The following is a 16216-nucleotide window of genomic DNA, read 5'->3' on the forward strand; positions in this document are numbered from 1 at the left end:
ATAATTGCAAGATTGATGTAACATTAGCAAATTAATGTCATTCACCATGATCAGAATAAAGAAGAATAAGCATATGATTATCTAAATAGATGAAGAAAAATCACTTGATGAAGTTTCAATATTCATTCATGACAAAAGCTTTATTCTTTTTAAACTGGGTGTCTGTGCCCCTTGACCACCTTCACCCATTTTCACAACGCTCCCACGTCCCACCTCTGCCAACCACCAACCAGTCCTCTGTTTCCATGAGTTCAGCCTTCTCAGACTCCACATATAAGTGTGATCATATAAAAAGCCCTTAACAAATGAGAAATAAATGGGAAATTTCTTAATATGGCTATATGTTTTAACGAGTGAAAAAATTATTCTGGAGAATAACACCAAAATAAGAAAATAAATTCCAATGATATTAATTTTATAGCTTTTTCAAGAAAAAGTTCCATATAAAAGAATTTAGAAGGAAATTTCCTTCTTGGGTAACAGAATTGTGTTTATCATTGCCTTACTCTTGCATCTGTAGGTGCATTTGTGCAGAAATGTGCTGTTTTCACAATGAAAGGAACTTCTTCTTGCTATTGTATTAGACTATGTTAGGCAGCGTGTGTGTGCGTAACACTTGGGCTTACGCAGACTGAAATAACCACCAATTTATTTCACTTATTTAAAAATCATGGGCAGAATTCCATTAAAACTATGGAATAAATATGTTTACTCAAGACTCAATACACAAATTATAAATATTGAATCTACTGACAGTTTATCTAAATTTATCAAATCTTTTAAGGGAATGTATATTTATGACATGCCGTATAAACAGTGCAGATAAAGCAATACTTAGAGCTCAGAATGCTTATAATGTTTAGTGTACGACTCTTTAGGCTTATTCAGTTTTGTAAGTAAAGGGTTTTGTTTGCTACATAAACTTTGCATGAATGATCTGTATTTACAAGCCACAGCATCAAAATACAAAAAAGAATACAAAACCCATATCTTCGGCCTTATTGTCAATCATGGTCTGGGGAGGATATTTAGAGGTGCCAAGAAAAATCAAGAACATATTTGTAGATTGACTTTTTCCCTCCAGAGACTTAGCCCTTTTCATATGGCAAAGATGACGAGAACATGTCCAAATAAAGGGCATTAAGCAGGTAGTGATAGAGGATAGTAACATCTCTTAAATTTGTGTTTTTACTGTCAAAAATAAATAGGACAAAAGGGATTATAGCTACCAGTTACACAGATAAAATTAACATGATTAATAGGAGCTGGATTAAATTCCCTCTGTAGGAAAGTTAAGATTTTTCTCTCTTTGTTTATCTATAGCAACAATTCCCAGCCCTGACATAGCATTCATCATGTTCTATTCTAATGTAGCTTAACTCATTTTATCTTTCTGGTAGAATGTGAGCTCCCTAAGGTCAGGACTGTGTTAGTTTTGTAGTGCAAGGGCTCACAAAATTCAGAAAAGTCAACCATCGGCTCTTTGTGAGCCACTCCAGGCTGGCTCCAACACAACCTCGTCCTTTCAGGCCCTAAGCGTCCCAAGTTCTGAGCAACTGGCTTTTAATATTTGTGTGGACAACTAGCACACAGATTCTCATCACCAGGCACTGCTGGAGTAGAGCAACAAGAAGGAGTCCGGAGCTTTGCTGGAGGACAGGCTGACAGTGTTTTTTCAGCAGAGCATCAAGCTCTGGCAGTTTTTCTTGAAACATGTGGGACCGATTTCTTTTCTCCACTTGCTAACTCAGGCTTTCTAACTTTGCTCTTTTCCCAAGAAACTCTATTCCTCACCCCATGCAATACCACACTGTTGCATTCACTGTTGCTCCACTAGCCCTGGGGCAAAGCTGAAGATGGCACCACAAAGGGACCCACTTTGCACAACAGGCAACCCTTGGAACTGAAGTGTGGGGATATGTTTAGTTTTAGATAAACTTACTTGTTTTCCTAATTTTGTTTTTATGTTTTGCCTAACTTTGCCCTCCAGTGCTTCTCTTTTAGAAACACCAGAACAGAGTGAGAGGAGAGAGGAAACTCAAATGTTCCACATTGAAGAACTTACTAATGTGCCTTAATTTATCACCACATTAAACCATTTTACATTTCAGATTCCCTATGAAAGCACTTTAACATATCAATTCATGTTGACTTACAGGATAGTTTTGATAATTTCATTAACTAATAGATATTGGTTCCTGGATATGGAGACTATCTGGAGAATTAAGTGGTAATAAATACTATGAGTGAGCATCTGATGCCCATGTTCTGAGAGAATCTGAATTTGTGAACAAAATGTGTACTGTCTTTCTCGGATCAGATTGAAAAAATCAGATTGAGTTAGCTGTGTGCTTCTATATCTGTTTGTTTATTTCAACAGAAAGTAAAAGGCTGAGAGGCCCCCTCAATTTGTGTATCTGTGATCTCTCATCTTGTTCCCAAAGCAAATGCTCTGTTAGAAATGATGGTGCATTTTGGTATTCCATGGAAGAGTAAAATTTCAGAGGATGGTATTTATTTAATAACAAATTACATAATATTCTTAGGAACACTTGGATTCACTGTAATAGCAACTCTTTCAATCTTTTCTACATCAGGAATTCATATGTCAATTTGATATACTCCTTTTGAGATATCATCCACATGTAATACATTGTAGGTGCTGAAAAAGATATGAAAACGAATAAGATGAAACATACACTTTTTACCAGTGAGGGCCCAGTCTGGTAAATAGAAAATACTCTAGGTCTACCAACAGAGAGGACTTAATATAGGGAATTGGTTCCACAGGAATTGAAGAGCTGAGAAGCTGGGTAGACTGCTGCAGGGTCACCCATAAATTAGCAACAGCAGTGAGAGGCTGCTAGGGTGGAGAGAGACAAGAGATGAAGCAGTGTTGCCAGGCCCTGCAGCTAAGGCCTTCTGATAAGAACTAAAACTACTGTTGATACTTCCCTTCTCAGAAGGTGGGGCTCTCAGATGGAAGTTTGAGCCACAGTGGATAAGCAACTGCACGAAAGATGCAACTCTAGATAGAACAAGAGAAGAGCTCTGGATCCACCCCTCCACCTGCCCTCAAAAGATCTGCCAGGATCTCCCATTGGTGGAAGCTACCTGGAAGCCCACTGGCAAGGGGCCTGGGAAATAGACTTCCCTGAAAAACAAAAGAGAACAGGAAGGGGGAGAAAGAGGTCTGAGGGCAGATAAGCAAGTGTACAAACACCACAGTGTCAGCCCAAATGATCAAATCACTAGGATAGCGGAGCATGGAAAAGGCTGTGAGAGAAGTATAAAACAATTACTCAGGTGATAAAATGAAAAATAAGACTTAAACTGATAGAGTAGATAGCATTTGAAGTGGGTCAATATTAAAGTGAACATATTATTTAAGATCTAAACCAAAAAAGTTTAAAGAATATATGCGGGCACTTTTAATAATTACTCCAAGACAATAGGTACAAATTCAAAAATGTAATACCTGAGAAAGACAAAGCTGGAGTCAATGATATAGTTGAGAGTAAAATCTACATGACTACATCATTGAAGATATTTTGGGATTAAGTACCAATATCTGCAAACATGTTTCAGCATAATTTATGCAGAAGAATAATTGTACCATTCTGTCTTGGAAATATGAATTTATAGTTTAGGAAAGATTAAAATCAGGTTGGTTTTGGACCTGTTGAGTGAGAAATGGTAGCAGGATATCCACATGGATTTGTATCAAAAGATAACTAATACTTTGTTAGGTGCTACTTTTGATGGGTAATGCATATAATATTAAGAATGTTTTTTTCCCTGAATGTTTTTCTCTCCCAGGGCAGGCTATTGTTCCTATTGCTTCCTCTCACGGCCATTCTTGACTCTTACACACTGTACTTACTGAATATTCTTTACTACTTGGCACTATTTAATCCTTGGAAATCCATGTTTTGTCTTATTCCATCCCTCTGAAAGGCTTCTCTCACAGTTCACTAATGAATGCCTATGTGTCATAGGCAACACACATTTTTCAGTTTTTATATTTCTCTACGTTTCTGGATCATTTGAAATTATTGACTCCCTTTGAAAGACTGACATCCTTGGACAAAACTATGTTGGATGTTTTGTTCTCCTATAATCCTTTGAAAATGAAGATTAACATATCAAGTAAAACAAAAATCACCATAATTCTAAAACCTATAGAAAAAAACTGTCTACATGTTGGAATGTTTGGTTAATTGAACAAGTTGCAAATGAGAAAGGAAGCAATTATGTTTTTTTTGTAGTACTGCCTGGGACAAGTTCTATTCTTCATTCCTGATTAAAATCTGGGAATAGTAGAGCTTTTTTGCATTATTATTGGATGTCAATAAATGTCTATTGTATTAATTGTTAAGAAATCCGATCCTACAAATTATCAAAGTTTCAATCTCTCATCTGTGTCAAAGCTTCTGCGTTTCTTCAGTTTGGCCTCAGCCTGGAAAGCTTGCAGTGAGAATAAGCTGTGTCTGCTTCTTCACTCTTTCCCACGTTGCTCTCCCACCCCGTCTCCCCCACTCACTAGGCTGCCTCACATTTTTCAAGGCTGGAGTATTTGGCTGGAGGAGAGGAAAGAGGAGGGGAAAGTCCTATGGACTGGTACAGTTGTTTCGGCCATGAGTGCTCCACTGGTCATTAGATGCTCATGTGCTGGCTCTGTCTGCCACAGCGCTCATCTTCCAGTTAGCCACTAACCACTCCACCATCAGCCTGAACTCTCCCACAGTCCCTTCCGTATAGCATTCTGTTGGCATCATCTTGGCCATCCACGGCAGGGTTTGTTTTGTTTTGTTTTGTTTTTTAATGATCCAGGTTTAGCTGCTCTCTGCAGGGTCCAGTCATGACTCATCCCAAACACTCAAGCCTTCTTATTCCCCAAAATTCTGAAAGTGCAGGCAGTTACCCATGCAGCGCCATCTCCCTGCTCTGTGGCAACAGGATGCTTTTACTTTTTCTTGCGTGAGTGAGGCACCCATCTGTCCCCCAAATGCCAGGTGACACATGTTAAGATTGTTCTCTGAAGCCACCTTGATTTGGCTTCACTTGGGGCAGGTGACCCTACTCTGTTTCCAGGAAAGAGGAGAGAAACTGCCTCAGGGCTCAGATAACAAGACTTTCCAGTGGCTCCTTATCAATGTCTAATCCATCCATTGCATACTTCCAGGTGGGGAGGACATAACGGGCACAGGACCAGATTTCTCTGTCTTCCCATCCTTTTGTTTTTCTTTCTGTTCATCATGTTATCTGCTTGTTTTAGGAGGAAAGGAGCCTAAGAATCCTTTGTTCTCAGTGCCCAGGTCAAACCGGACCAAACGAAAAACTCTATTCCTTAAATATCTTGTTGCCGTGTGTTTGCATGGTGTATACATACATAATTGGAATCATTATGTACGTAAAATTGTGCATTGTGCTTTGTTATTCCACATTATATTAGCCTCATTATTTTTGTGTTGTCAAAATTCTTCCCATATAATTTGGGAGTTTATAATATTACACTTTAAGGATTAATTATAATTTATTCAATAAGGGCCAAATCATATAGATTATTCCCAATATTTATTGTGTTTGTTATTCTTAGAAGTAACATGGAATGAATATTTTTGAACATAAAACTTTCAATATATCTTGACATTTTTCTAGAATAATTTTCTTGTTATGAGACATAGGAAAGATTTAAGAATTGTTGATACATTTTGGTAAATTATCCTCTCTCTCAAAAATGTCATGAAAATGTATATTTTCCTTCAGCAATGTAGAAGAGCATCTTGCTTACAATTTCCGTATCAATATTCTTATTAGCAGTTTTTTCATGTTTTGGATTACTATATTCCTTCTTCTGTGAGTTTTCTTTCCTTTGTTTATCTTAACCTCTGGATTATTTCTTGTTAATTTTTATGAACACTTAATACAGTTTTATTTCTATTTGCCTCTCTGATCACTTCCTTATTCTCTCCTTTATTGGTCCTTCTGCTCTTTCTCTTATGTAGATGGAAGTAGGAACTATTTGGATATTGGGTCTGTAAAACTCGATACACGAGTCTATTTTATTTAAATTATTTATTTCTCTAGAATTATGAGCAAAAGCAATAGCCTTATCTATCAGAAGAGTTGGCTCTGTGCAGAACCACTTTCAGACACAAAGGCTGCATGGAGGACTTGGAAAAGCCTGATTTATCAAAGGAAATTAAGCATTTCCAACAAAAAAAGTATTTTCTCTGAACGTTTGTATCTTTGCGCAATTACAGGGCTGTGAGTATGGGTAGGGAAAAGGTTGGAAACTTTAGTTATAAAGCATTACTTAGCTAAGTGTGCATGGCTTTAAGAAAGAACTGTGTAGGAGTAAAACTACGGGTTCCCCACTGAGAATGAGTCAGTGATCTCTCTCTCTGTTTCCCATGGGGACCTGTAAAATAGAAAAAGAGCTTGTGATTCCATCTACAATTTGGTGACTAACCACTAAGGGTTTAACTTAATGTTTGTATGCTCTCTTGAGACACAGAATGCTATATGAACTCTAAATTGTATTTGTAACTTATAGTTATGGTTTAACTGTAAGGTTAATAGCCATATTTGCAATTCTCTAGAAATCTTTAAATATCATAGTCAGAATATGTATTATAACAGATGAACTGTATTGCCTACTGTTATAGAACTTTATTATTTGTAGATTTAATTGATGATTAATGCATGCTATGAAAAGAAAATGAGTCTAAAGAGACATTATTTTGATTTAGCTTACATCATAAGAACTAGTTTATATCTGTGTATGAGATACATATGAGATACACTCAGATATATAAACACATACATAAATGCGATGTCAAAATAAATATAATCTTGCTGATTAGGCCCTATAATTTTTTTCTGCAATGTTTCCAGGTGCATGTGAACACCAATCTACAGGCCTTGTTTTGCCAATTAGAATAACTTGATTGTTTCTTCTTCTTGTTACTTTCTCCTTGATTTGGTTCTCTGACTAAAAGGAAATAACCAGCAGTCACTATGTACCAACATCTAAATAATCTATACAATTGCTTGGGAAAGAAATTTGGACTCCATCCTATAGAATAGAGCCCCAAATACTTCCCTTATGCTCATTCATTGTGTCATTCATCAGATAATGAATGGTTATCAACCACTATCCTTGCGAAAGCCAAATCAGAAATATACTGGCAATGAGTTTAGGGAGAAGGTCAGAGTCACCTCTTAGATGAGCTCAGAAGCCTTCTGACTGGACGCACATGTCAATTTCAGCTTCTTCCATTTCTTTTCACTTGGTCCTGGGAACTGTTGTGCATGCTCCCCTTCAGATTTGATGGACATCACCACTCTGCTCTCGCAAGTGTTTATGACAATTGATATTCCTGCTTTGGGCATCCACATTAGTTATTATATTTTAAAAATAATTTTGTAGATATTTTATATCTATATAAATGTAAATATATATTTATAGATATTTAAAATATTTTACATATATTTTAAATACAATTTTGGTAGATCTTTGGATATTCTCTGAAATAATTTATATAGCAGCAGATTATCTATCCTCTAAGGTTTCGTAAAACCTACCTAAAACATTTTCTGAGCCTTATTTTTTCAACTTTTTAATAGCAGTTCGTTCACTCTAATTTCCTGATTTTTCTCAGTTCAATTTTTGATAAATGTGTATTTTTCCAAAAATGATTCATTTGTTTTAGATCTCCATATATGTTGGCATAATATACTTCATAGTGTTCTCAAATCACTTATAAATATTTATCTGCATCTGTTTCTGATATTTTGTATTTTTTTCTTCTGTCACTTTTTCAAATCAATTTTGTTCATATTTTACTCAATTTATATTTAATTTTTAGAGGAACATTTTTTATTCTTCATTCTCTTTATTTTTGTTAATTCTTTATTTTGTGCTTTCAATTTTTAAAAATCTATTCTGTGCAACTGTCCCAAGTTTCATGATTTCTCATTTAGCTATTTATTTTCAATCTTGATTTCATTTACTAAATCTATCCAATGCTATAAATTGGCCTCTACATGCTAATCTAGCTGAATCCTGCACAGTGTATATATATATAGAACTTGTATTTGTAATTTTCATTGTGATTTCCTTCAACTCACATAAATTTTCAAATAATTTTTAAACTGTTTTTTAAAAATTGAATTCTACTTTAATTGCTTTGTGAGTACAAACCGTCATCTAGAATTTGTTGAAATTTGTTCAGATAGAAGTTTGTTGGAATTTGTTGAGACTTCCTTTGTGAGCAAGTATATCGCCAATTTTGTAAATAGTCAATTAACTAAAATATGTTATACTTAAAAAAGAATATGCTCCCTCTTTATTGGTTCTTTCTTGGGGATCTATAAACACATCCTCACATCCACACATATGTTTTCTAGTAGATCAAACTTTACAATTTGTCATTTGAATTTTCCACACATTTACTATTTTATTGTGGTTGTTCTCTTGGCAGAGACTGGCAGGTGGATATAGAAGCTATTTCCTCCTCTTCCTGGGCGCATAGGTAGAATGAATTTCCCAGTCACTTTTCACTTATAGGTGATCATGTTCCTGAGTTGTAGCCAAAGGGATGTAGGTGACAGTGATGGCTGCACTTGAGGGCTGGTCATCGTGGGCTTGTAAAACACTATTATAATGCATATAGCAAGTAGACAGTCGGCTAGGCAAGTCTGGACCTCCGTATCTGTCTTTTAACCCTTCTATCATAGTTACAATTTCTTCATAATTATTTGCTGTATTCTGTTTAATTTAATTCTGATCTGCTGGATTCTTAATCAATTTCTTTCTCAGTAGTATCTAAACTTCTTTTAAATTCATCCATTGACTTTTTAATTTCCAGAACTTTATTTGGCTTTTCAAGAAGTTCTACTTGGTTATTTTTCAAATCTGCCCTTTCTGTTTTCACTGGTTACTGTTATTTTATTATAATTTATAGTCCTTTTTATATTTTAAAGATATTGTGATTGTTTTGTAGCATTTTCAGATTGCTGTAGCTCAAGTTCTTGAGATGCTAATGTTCCTGTTGTGTTTTTTGACTCCTCTTCACATTGAATCATTACATATTAAGATTTGAAACTGTTTTTGAGCTAGGTTTCATATCAGGTTGATTTTTCTGTGGGCCCATAAACCTTGGGCTCTTGAGTCATTTGGGGTTTGTTTCTTCCATGTATTCCAAAGCTTTCACTCAACAATTAGGTTGATTTTCCAGCTTGGTGACGACTGGCTCCTTCATATCAGTGCCTGCCCTAGACTTTGATTTTTGATTTTTTTTTTTATGAGGGTAATTTGTTTATACTCTGTCATGAGGAGAAGTGAGCTTGCTCTTTCACTTTGGCTTAATAGCACATCTCTTGTACTAACATGAGCATTAAAATCCAACCACTAAATGTTAGAGCTTATATCTTGGTCCCGTTCCTTACTTTCTTGGGTTATAATGACATTTCCATGTGTTTGTAGCAAAAAAGTTGTTGGTTAAGTTTCCCATTTCATGGGAATTATTAGTACAATAAATCTTGTTACATTTAAAATGTCTATTAGACATCCAAATGTAGCTATCAAGTAGATAGTTAAGTATACAAGTCTAGGGCTCAGTATTCAATTGAATTGGAGATAGATATATATAGTATTATGATGCTCAAAAAATAGAGAACATCGTTGAGAGTTCAAGTTAGATAAAGGCACGGAGGTGAGCAATGTGTTTGACTATCTGGAAGCCATTTGTGACCTTGACAAAAGCAGTTTTTCTGGAATCCTGTAAAAAAGTAATAATGGAAGGAGTTAAAGAAATAATTAGTGATGAAGTAGACAAAACAACTACAGAAAATTCTTTTAGAAAGTTTTACTTTGAAGGAAAATAGCAATATGAGCTCTATCTTGAATTGGCCATGAAATCAAATGAATTTTCTGGGTTTTTGTTTTTGTTTTGTTTTTTGAGGCAAGGTTCTTAGGTAAGTGTTGTGATTAGTGAACATCTAAGGCTTCTCAAATCTTTTGTGTTTGTCCTATATTACCTTCAAATGTGCCCATGTTACAGATATCCTTGTACTCACTGAACTCTGTTTCTGTTGCTTGTTCAGTTGCCTGCATTTAAAACCTTGTCCATGACGGTAGAAACAGTGACTCTTTGGTTCACACCACCAGCATCTAGCAGTGCATCAACACAGAATAAGCTCAAATGTGTTTTTTAAATCACGTTAGTAGGTAGACGTGTCTGAGATTGGTGACGAGAATATGTGTTTTTCCCTATGGATATAGTACATGTCCTCTGGGAATTGAAAAAAGAAATACATGGAATGAAGTTCTATTCACTCAACACATCCAGTCATCTCCACAATGCACCTTGCCACCATGCTCCTCCTCACTTCCGGTCTTGGCATGTGCCGATACTTCTGTCTGGAGAAACTTTTCCAATCTTTCCTCCTCGTGTAGTGTTTTTACTGAACTCTCAAATGTCAGACTCCATGTTCCTTTCTCTGGGAAATATTGCCGTATTTCCCCATGCTGTTTTTGCTGCTTTGTATATCTCTTCATTGACTAAACTCTAACATAGTCCTTTCTAAGGTGAGTATCTAATTTTTCTGGGTTTTTATTTTCTCTGTAAACTAGCCTATAGGTTGTTTTATGTTTCTATCATTGGTGCTTATCATATTACCAAGTACATAGCTCATTGTCAATAAATATTTGTTGAATTAATGGAGAGAGGGAAGGAGGAAAAGAGGGAACAAGGGAAGCAGAGAGGTATAGAGGGAAGGAGAGAAGGAGGGAAGGAAGGAAACATGGAGAAATGGTACCTCAGAGAGCAGGCGTTCTTGGTTGCTCAATATCTAGCCCCTTGTCCACTGTCCGTTTCTTGATGGAACCCTAATTTTTCATGTGCTCTCCCTCCACCTTGCTTTGCTGACATTCATTTAGCGGCCTCTCCTCAGCCTCAAGACCTGAGCGTACTTAATCTAATCTGGTCACGTAGACTTGCATTCTTGATCAGTCATGGGTATAAGAATTAATATGTGACCCAATTTTAGCCATTTAAACATGAAGTGAAATCCTGGGGAGATACAAAAAGAAATTGGTTTTTTCACATTTAAGAAGCTCCTACAGGAAGAGAATTCCCTTTTCCCTCTGGATGTTGTCATAACTACACGTGATTTCCAGCTGAAGAAAAACCCACACAGCAAGAAGAGTCTATCGGTTAGAACAGGTTGGGATGTGCTACAACAACAAGAAGCCTGAAAAGCACAATGGCTTCAGAGTGCACAGTCTGTTTCTTGTTCACCTCACATGTCCTTCCAATGACACAAAGTGACGGAGGACCAGGAGAACAAAGGGTTCGTTTCAGCACAAATGCAAAGGCAGAAGACAGAAGCCATGGTAACCAGCGTGCTTCAGATACCCGGAAGTGACCACACTCCTTCTACTTAAGTTCATGGCCCGAAGAAAGTCCCAGGGCCACACCTGAGTTCAACAGGAAGTAGATGGACAATCACCCTCTTAGAAAGGAATGTCAAACGTTTGTGAAAAGTAATACAGGTTACCAAAGTTAGCAACACAAAAGTATGAAGAGAACCCAGTCCTTGACGAGGTTATTGAGCTGTCACATTAATCAACCGTCAAGTCATTCTACTCTTGGATTTATTATGTAAGATAAAACATGTTCTTGTTTTTTTGTTTTGTTTTTTCCTGTTAGTTTCAGACTGAAATATGTTAACTGGTTGAAATGTATTGTAATTTTCTCCTCACTGGATTCTTTATTTCTGTCACGACATATTCAAGTGAGACAAGATATTTTTCCTTTTGGAAACTGTATCTATTTCATTCTCTTGATCAATATTTTCCTTCTCTTTCCATGTGCCCCTCTCACAGCATTAAAACTCAAATTAGAATTTCAATCTCTTTATACCAGGATTTTAAGATTTTTACCCGTCTGCCCACAACTACATAACCTTGTCTTCTCCCCACTTTTCCTCAATTCTTACTGCTGTTTTTTCACTCTATTAAAAGCTCCCCCACATGCTGTAATACCTTCCTCCCTCCTATATGTCAGCTTCACGTCCTCTTGTATTCAGTGCTTTCTTCAGCCTTTCGCTTTCTAATGGAAGCCTGTCCATAAAAAAATGTGTGTAAGAAAGAATAGACTCCCCCAAGCATCTGTCTCAATATATTTTTCCACAAAGATAGCAGTTTAAGTCTTTCAATTAACTCCAGAACATGACAAAAATAATTAGCAGTTGATATATAACTATAAGTAAATATTATTATGGTCTCATAATTTAGTAGTAATTCAACAATTTATGATTATTTAAATATGTACAGAAAGCATATATTTTAAGCAACATAATTCTTCTTTTTATTTATTACTTGAAAAATCCTAATTTAGTTTTCTACCTAAAAAAGATATTTTAAAAACCTTATTTATATTTTGGACTCTGGAGAAGAATAATTATTTCAGGTATTCATAAACAGTCATGGACTTAAAAATATCTTTTTAGGTAATGATAAAATTAAGATAATTGAGAATTGATAAGAGAATTAAAATTTAAGAAGAGTAAGGTTAGTTTAAAAACCTAAAAATAATCAATGTTTTAGAAAATAATATTAAATTATGTACTGGCAAGTTGGAAAAGAGATCATCCTGAGAAAAATTGTTCGATGTATTTGGTGCTGGAAAATAAAACGAATATAATGTTTGTCATTCTACTATCATTTACCAAGTACCCATTTCTTAATTTCTTTCTTTCAAATAACGAGTTCCGTGCTGACCTGCCTCATTCCCTCTAAAGAAATCTCTTCTTCCTTTTGCCCACATACTGTACAATCTAGCCTGCATGCTGTATAAAGCACAAACATTTTATTGTTTGCTTAAGCACTCAATAAGAAATATTGTAAGTATATGTATTTATTCATAGATCCATATATCATTTATTAAGCACCTTCCATATTCCAGGCATTATTTTACATACTTTGGATAATCGGTGAACTATACAGTTAGAAGAAAAAGAAGCCCTGTCCTTATGGTGTATTGGAGAAACAAAGACAGATCATTTTGTGTTTTTTGTAGAGTACAGTCAATTTAAAAATGATTAACACACAAACTAAGAACCAGTAACCTTTGACGTGCACTAAAATTGCCAATGGATTAGTCAATCATGGTGTTTTTTAGGCATGTCGAAAGGTTTAACCTAGTCTTGTAGTAGCCTGTTAGTAAGGATAGACTTCTTTAACAAACTCCAGTCGCTGCAGCCACACAAGTTTACTTTTTCGCTCATTTGGAAGCTCTCCTTGGTGTTTCTTCTCCATGTGGTGACTCAGGGATCTATACTTGTCAGCTTTCAGCTTCATCATTTTATAGTCCTTCAGTTCCAGGCACACAGGTTAGGAAGAGGGACAGCACGGAAGTTCCCACCGGATGCTTACTTGTGAGATCCAGGGGAGATGGAAGCCACTTCCTTTCACATTCCATCAGCTGGAGGAACTCTAGCCACAGTGTCCTACTCAAGCAAGGCTTACCAGAACTGCTTCTGTTTTATTAACATCATGTAAATGTCTGTTAGTGTTCAATTTTGTATATTTTCAAGGTATTTCTTTCTTCATTAGACTAACTGATAGGTTTTCTGTTTTATATTGTTCTGCTTGTTTTCCAACAGACCAATTCTTCATCAGTTCAATTTTCTGTATTTGTTTTTAATAAATTATTTTTATCTTTTATAATTCTTTCCTTCTCCTTTCTTCAGATAATGTTGGTATATTTATCCAACGATTTGAGTTGAATGCTTGCGATATATATATCACACATACATATCTATATCTGTATCTATCTATCTCCATTTTTTATTGTAGTTAAATTGAGGTCATATCTTTTCTGCTAGCAACAGCTTTGACTCTCTTTCTCTAAGGTTTTCATAGTATTTTCATTATTATTTCCAAAATTCTACAAGAGGAGCTGTAATTTTCTGTTGATCTGACAGCTAGTTTGGTTAATTTTCATTTTTCCACATGACTGTAAATTATTTCTGCTTTGCATATATAGATGCATTAAATATTTACTGATTAGGAAAAAGAATCTTAAATAAATGCATAAATGGGTATAAATTTCAACATGGGATAAAGTCTATGAAGGAAATGAACAGGTTATATGAAAGATAATTTCAAAATAGTACAATGGATTATTATTCACATATGGATAATCAAGAAATCATCTCAGAAGAAATCATATTTAAACTACGACCTGGATGATAATTAAGAGTGACATGAGTGTGGAGTTGCAAAAGGTCTTTGTAGGCAAAAGGAAAAGCATGTCTGAACACTCTGAGGCAGGAAAGGATTTGATGAATTCAAACTGTAAAAAGGCGAATTCATGGAGAATATCCTATTGAGTTCTTTCATCAATAATATGGGAATGAAAAATCTTGCCTCTGCCTAAAACTGAAATTGATTTTGCCCTGGCTCTCACATATTAGTTTAGCTGGGTTTAGAATTCTAGGTTACTCAGCAACTGAAGACATTATTTTATTTAATAAGGTTTCTTGCTGTTGCAGATTATAAATCTACTGTTAGTTCATTTCTTTATACGTTTTCATTTCTCCCAATCTGTTTGTGCTTTAATAATCTCTTTTAGTCTTTGTTGTTTCTCAGTTTGTTTATAACATATCTGGTTTTGAATATATTTTTACATATTCTGCTCAACATTTTGCATGATGTTTTTCTTTCTATCCTTCTTTCCCTGAATAACATAGCATTGGGAGGTTATCTTATCAACAAAAATGCAAAATCTCACCAGGAGAAAACCACTTTTATCCTAATTCCTTTTCCTCCTACTTTCGACTCAGCAAGATTCAGGAGATATTTTGTGATTATAATACAACAAGTTGAAGGGCAAAGCCATGTATAGCTAAGAATGGAAAATCAGAAAGATGAAGAGAGCCCCATTCCTGGTGGCGTTTGCTGAGATGCTCTGTCTACTCTGGGTTACTGACGCCCAGCCTTAATATTGCATTTGATAAAAGCAAGCTAACTAACTAACCTATCTATTCTAGCCAGTCAGTCTAATTAATCTGTTATGTGTAATTAATGTATCACAGATGACTTACGCATATTGTATCACTTAAAAGTTACAATTCTGTAAAGTTGCTATTATTATATGCATTTTTACACATGAGGAAACTATGACTTGAAAGAAATTAAAATTAGTGAAGCTTTTCTATATTTTCTCAAAACGAATATTATTGGTAATATAGACATAACTGACTAAATAAAACATTAGTGGATTGTTGACAAACATTTTTTGGTCAACTGCTTGGTTATCTATGGCCTTGAATAAACACAAATTCATACTCTAAAGTTTGATTTTCAATCTGTAGGCTTTAGCACATGTGACTCACTTTACACATGGTCAAGCATTATCTCTGCCTAGAAGGTTCCAGAAACTAACGCCATCTTCAGACTTATTGATGGGAAGTCCTATCTCTTGACATAAATATGCATGTAGGTGGCCTACTAATACCTTGAAACCACATGGCAAAGTTGAACTCCTTAGCTCTTCTCGTTTCTCAAACATGTCTCTTTGCCAATATTCTTGCCTGAGATAATTTAAGCAACATCCTTGCAATCTTATAGGAAACAAATTTAATTTTGACTTATTCTTTACCCTGAACTAACCACATATTTGTAAAACCTTCCTCAAAAACATCTCTAACATTTTCCACTGCTATTTATCTACATTTTCCTACCCCAGTTCACTGTTTCTTAATTTCTCACCTTGACCATTGCAATATATTTTTAACTGGCCTCATTTCCTCCACTCTTTATCAGATTTATCTTTGAATCTCTGGTGGGAATATTTTTGTTCTTCCTCAAAAACCTGATTCTCTGCTTATGGACTAAGTCTCAAGTGGCTTAGCATGATATTTGATGAACTTATAATTTGTGTTCCAATATTCCTTTCCAAATAAACTCAAGTATATTCTTCAATCACTTAGGGTTATTTACATATATATACCATTTGTGAACACAATATTGTGGCTTCGCGCCCTTTTTGCATTTCTTTCTCTATAAAGTTTCCATCATCTATTTTTCATCCATTGCTTTTTGCTACGATATTTAATTCTGTAGGGTAGATCTCCCCAAATGACAGCCATGGGGCACTGGATGTTGAAGTTTGTGTTGCCTGGGAAGCAGATTCTGAGA

General features: G+C 35.4%; 1 protein-coding gene across 4 annotated transcripts in view; it reads left to right on the plus strand.

Moving 5' to 3' along the window:
* CCDC102B (coiled-coil domain containing 102B) overlaps positions 1-16216 on the plus strand; it is a 281568-nt gene that overhangs the window by 193052 nt on the left and 72300 nt on the right. The window lies entirely within an intron of this gene.

This window comes from Equus caballus, chromosome 8 (assembly GCF_041296265.1).
Source record: "Equus caballus isolate H_3958 breed thoroughbred chromosome 8, TB-T2T, whole genome shotgun sequence".
In the NCBI taxonomy this organism is placed as follows: Eukaryota; Metazoa; Chordata; class Mammalia; order Perissodactyla; family Equidae; genus Equus; species Equus caballus.